Raw genomic sequence first — 6000 nt, forward strand, 5'->3', positions numbered from 1 at the left:
AGGTTTCATTGAAGTTTCTTTTCCTTATTCCTTTCATTCTGTCAACTATTTTATAATTCATATTTCTTCTGAATAAGTAAGTTATCTTTGTGGAAATGCAACAAGCAAAGCAGAGATCATCCCTCAGCAATACTGTTACTTACCTGAGCTGTGGAAGTTCAGTGATACCACTGTGTTAATACACTAAAGTAAGAATAACTGTTTTCAAACATGTGGCCCAAGTTTAGTCCTTACAGACCTCACCAGAACTGTTTGCTGAACAGGGGCTTAGAAGGACTTCTAAAGGAAAGCCAAAGAGGTAATTACAGTAGAATTTGAAAGGATGACTAGTGTCATCCTTTTGGCTCTTTGCTGGGAAGGGTTTTTAGTTCTCCGTGTGAATTTCAAGTAAATATGACCCAATGCACATTCTTCATGTCAAACCTGGCAAAGTTACAGGTGCAGAGAAAATGTTTGTAGAGTAGAATTTTTTTTTTAGTTAGCCAGAGCAGGCTCCTCTAATAAATTATCATCAATATTTTATTAGTTTTTTTTTATTATAAAGAAGAAAAAACTACCAGCCTTTAATTAAGGTTCCATAATTTCTGTTGCATTTTAAATTTTTAAATTTTGCTGTAGAGTATCATATTTGCATATTAATAATTGAATTCCTTTTTACTGTTATGCTAGATAATTTCTCTGTTGATTCCCTCACTTAACCAAAAGAACAATATATTTTCATCTTTAATTGGCAAAATGCCTCAGGTGAAAATTTTTCAGTTTAGCTTTACTTGTGTTAAATACCAACTCCCACTACAATGTGAATCCCATTGCTAAAAAGACAGATAGATAGACAGTGCCCATTCCTCAAATAAAGGAGATGAACTATTCTTTTGCAGCGTATGTCCTTTATTTATTAGAAAGCTAAAGTGATTGAGCAGTTCCAATAACCTCATTGTCTGGATGTCTCAAGTCAGGCTAATCTGATGAGTACATGTTCAGCCAGGTATTATGCTTGACTTGCTGTCAAAACAGGTAGATGGTCCTTCTGACAAAACAAAGGATATCTTATTAGGAGGTGTAATGTGCCTAATATAACATGAATAGATACTATATGGATGTGCTCTCTCCCTCCCATTGATTACTGGGATATCAAAGAGCGTGGGCTTAACTTTGGCCTTTGGATGATATCATGAATTTACTGTAGACAACAAGTAAGCCCCACACAGGCACTTGCCACTTGCTCACTTTGCTCTAGTGGGACAGGGGTGAGAAAATTAAAAAATTGAGAGAAAGACAGTTTAATAGGTAAAGCAAAAGCTGCGCACACAAGCAATAGCAAAACAAGGAATTAATTCACCACTTTCCATGGGCAGGCAGGTGTTCTGCAATCCCCAGGAGAGCAGGGTTCTGTCCTTCATGCTGGCCACTTGGTAGAAAAACAGCATCACTTCTCCACTTTCTCCCTCTTCCTTTCAGCTTTACATATTGATAATGACACCATTTGGTCAGGAATATCTCTTGGGTGACTTGGGGTCAGCAGACCTGGCTGTGCTGCCTCCCGGCCTCCTGTGCACTCCCATGGTGGGGTAGGGTGAGAGGCAGGAAAGGCCTTGACTCTGAGTCAACCCTGCCCAGGGCTAGCAAAAACATCCCTGTGTTACCAAAAGCGTTCTCAGCACAAATCCAGAACATAGCCCCATACAAGCTACTACTGATAAATTTAGCTCTATCTCAGTCAAAACCAGTACTCAAGGTCAAGGCTAGGTGAAATCGACTTATGCTTTAAAACTTTGTTGAACCTAAGTCCATGATGAAGTGCTTTCCCCTGCTGGAATCAACAGTTAGGAATTCTCCCCTACTCTGTTCAGGTCTCTTTACATATAAATATTCACTTTAAGTATACAATTTTTCAATTCTGAAACAGAAATAGGATTTTTTTTTTTATTTAGAGAATCATAGGATAAGCTGAATTGGAAGGGATCCTAAAGTATCATTGAATCCAAATCCTTGCCCTGCACAGAACCATGCCCAAACTCATGCTGTGTGCCCAAGAGTATTGTCCAAATTCTTCTTGAACTCCACCAGGCTTGGTGCTGTGACCAGTTCCCTGGGGAGTCTCTTCCAGCGCCCAATCAACCTCTGGGTCTAGAGCCTTTTTCTAATATCTTACTTACATCTTCCCTGACATGACTTCAGGCCATTCCCTCAGATCCTGGATCCTGTCACTGGTCACCACAGAGCAGAGATCAGTACCTGCCCCTCTTCTTCCCCTCATGAGGAAGCTGCAGACTGCAATGAGGCCTGCCCTCAGCTGCTCCTCCAGGGTGAACAGACCAAGTGACCTCAGCTGCTCCTCACACAGCTTCCCCTCAAGGCCCTCCACTATCTTTGCTGCCCTCCTCTCTAATAGCTTAATGTGGCACCCAGAACTGCCCCTGGGACTTGAGATGAGGCTGCCTCAGTGCAGAGCAGAGCAGGGCAATCCCCTCCCTTGCCCAGCTGGTGAAGATGTGCCTGATGCACCCCAGGACACTCTTGGCCCTCCTGGCTGCCACGGCTGACTCAGATTCAACTTGCCACTGACCAGGGCACCAGGTCCCTTTCCATAGCTCTGCTTTCCAGCCTCTCATTCCCAGTCTGTCCATACACCCAGGGCTGCCCTACCCTAGGAGCAGAATCCAGCCCTTTCTTTTGTTGGACATCATACAGTTGCTGATTGCCCAGCCCTCTCATTTGTTGAGGTCACTCTGCAGGGCCTCCCTGCCTTCCAGGGAGTCAACAGCTCCTCCTAGTTTTGTATTCTCTGTGAACTTTCTTAGCATCCCTTCCACTCCATTAAATAGACATCACATTTCAATATTTGAAAAGAAACCAACTTGTAAACTCAAAAGAGAAAAGAGCATTTACCATATCTATTAACTACATTTAGATAAATATACTTGAAGCTTGAGTAGTAAAGACATGGGATTTGTAGTGAATCACACTTTGTATATTTTAATGAGGTGATCATTCAAAAAAATGAAATAGAAATTTAAGCACGTAAGTCTTCCTACATTTATGCACAAAACCAGCCCTGCATTTTCAGTGAGTGTAAATTTTATGTAACTACAGCTGTGAAAGATCATTTATTTAAAGTAATTTTTTTGATTTAATGTGTATGCTTTTATGTTGCAAAGCATATTTTAATTTGAGCGTCAAATACAGTCTTCATGACAACTTATTGAAATCTCATATATATATAGTTGACCTGACAGAACTGTTCTATTTAATTGGCAGAGAAGAAAATACACTCTTCAGACTATAAATAAAGAAAACTAGATTTCTAGAGAATGACATTATTGGCAGGTTGGTAAAAGGATTAATAGAATTCCGCAAAGGAAGTTCCCTTTTATCAACTGATAAGTAGATGCCTGTGGCAGAATGTTGATCCTCCTAAAAGACTTTAGCTTCTGTGTTTGTAAAGGAGATGACATATTTCTCACTTTTCTCATTTGGTGATTTGTGTATTGTTTGAAACCAAATGAAGGACAAAACACATCACAAAATTTCTAATATTCAAATTTTCAGAAAAGACAAGTACTTGATTATCAAAGGTTAATATACTCTAGAAAAACGGCTGGAGATGGAGAAATAATTCCTTCATCATCACTTCTGTATGTACACTTCAGGACCCTCAACACTTCTGTATGTACACTTAGGTCTGTAAAAACACCTTCAGGAATTCCAGGTACTGCTTTCTGATCTAAGTCCAGTCATTTTTTCTCTCACTGACTCCACTCTAAATCATGATAATGACAATGCATTATTCTTACTTGATCGGATAAAGAAGAATTCTTGCTCTTCAGTGATGTCCCAAAAATGTCTTTTTTTTTGAAAAACAGTTCCAGAGTTGTGCTTTTATTGTATAATTTTTTTTTCAGTGGCTTACCTGGTTGTCTGGAAATGCCTCCTCCTTTTGGCATATCCTTGGCGGAAGCCACATTGTTATTTCAAAACTAAGTCCAGAAGGATGAGAGTGTCCTTGTTGTACCTCCAAGAATATTGCAAGGACTTTAGGACACTAACCTTGTTAGCAAGCAATTCTCTGAGACTTCTAGGAACATCCAGTGAAGCAGAAGCCAGCAAAAGCAAGAGAGTTCCCATTTTTCACATAGATGAGTGCCCAAAAGTGTGATATTATGCTGTGAGGTGGCTCCACAGTTAGTGGGCTTTGTTATTTTAAATTGACATTGCTTTTGTTTTTGGATGGTTCCTGATGGAAATCATGCTACTGCTTGACAGAAAAAATGCCTATAGAACAAAGTTTGACTGGTTTTTTTTTTCTTTTTTTTTTTCTTTTTTTTTTTTTTTTGGTAGATGGAGTCAAAGCATATTATTTTCCAGCTTCAGTAAACTACCACAGTAGGACTCATGTGATGTCATCAACTGTGAATTATTTGAAGGCTCCCCACTATGCACAGACAAAAATATGCTCTTTCATCCAAATTCAAAGCTTCTTTTATTTGTATAGCACCTATCAGGTTTCATCCTGTGGAAGTTTACGTGTGGCAAAGGAAGGAGAAAATTGCTGAGGACAGTAGACATGACATTTGGAGATGTATATGTGTGTATGTGTGTGTGCATGTGTACAGTTCATGTGCTACACAAGGTAGTTTATTCAAATGTGTTCAGTCTGAAAGTTTTTAAATTTTTTATCAACTAGCATAGATGGTCCAATAATATTTATTATTTCTCCTTATAAACATTTCCTTCCTTGTGGAAATACACTTGTACACAATACATGTTATTAAATTACTCACCCATCTATATAATGTAAAACAATAGTTATTGTACGTAATTTAACATTAGTTTTCAAGACAAGATTCAGTCTCTCCTATTTTCTTTTTAAATAAAACCCCATAAATCTTCCGTCATATTTCTATATTTTGCTTTCATCTTTGTTTAAAATTATTTATTTTAAAAAGCCCTTAAAATATATTCAAACCCTTTATTAAAGGTAAGTGCAATAATCTATATTATCTCTGCATTTATTCTACAAATTTTCCCAATAACTGTTCGGCTCTGCAAGGACTAAAATACCACTTAATGTGAACATGCACAGTGGAATTTGAAATCTTAATGGTTCATGAAAGTCCTAATGTTATCAGGATTTGTTACTATCAGTAGTGAGGAGAAAAACGAGAGAGTTGTTTCAGTTCACCCACCAGTCAAGAAAACTAATGGTCTTTCATTTGACGTCTCTGATGCCATCGTTTATGATGAAGGATGAAATTAGTATAATTTGCATTTATATAATCTGTCCTTTTATCATTCCAAAATGTATGTACTTATACAGCACACATGATTTACACTGTTTCCTTACAGAATAACGATAACATATATTTCATATATGTGTTGGGCACATGTATTTCTTTGAGACTTTTCTCTGGATCTCTCTTTTCTTGTATTTTTTAGACCTCGATTGACAATTTGACCTTGGTGCCTGCTGTTTTCCTGAACACAATCATTTGCAAAACATCCTGCCCTATAAGCTTTCCAATCAACTTCACTATGTAGGTGGCCCTATCAGAAATGAGATGTGGGATGGGAATACAGCTCTCCTAAAGCTCTGTGGTATGCTGGTGCTTGTTGCCCCACAAACACCAAATGATATAAAGCAGTCAGCTGCTATGCAGAGAAAGACTCTTTGGAAAAATTGCTAAAGGTAATATTTACTGAAATGGGGATCCAATAAAAATAACAAAAAACTCAGCAAAATCTTTAGAGACTTGTTTCTGAAATGTAGCAAGTCCTGTGAAGGGAACATTAGATGAAATCTTAAATACTAATTGAATCCATGCTTTACTTGAGTACAATTTACAGTCACACACAGGGAAAACTTGCAACATTTCTTGACATCCCACACTTTCTAGCAACCTTCTCTATCACTTCTGAAAGAGATTTTCACTTCCCAGAAGAACCACTGTATGAAAATATTATTTCTGAGTGTTCACTTTCACACTACATGTAATACTTCTT

The sequence above is a fragment of the Zonotrichia albicollis genome, chromosome 4 (genome assembly GCF_047830755.1).
Source record: "Zonotrichia albicollis isolate bZonAlb1 chromosome 4, bZonAlb1.hap1, whole genome shotgun sequence".
In the NCBI taxonomy this organism is placed as follows: Eukaryota; Metazoa; Chordata; class Aves; order Passeriformes; family Passerellidae; genus Zonotrichia; species Zonotrichia albicollis.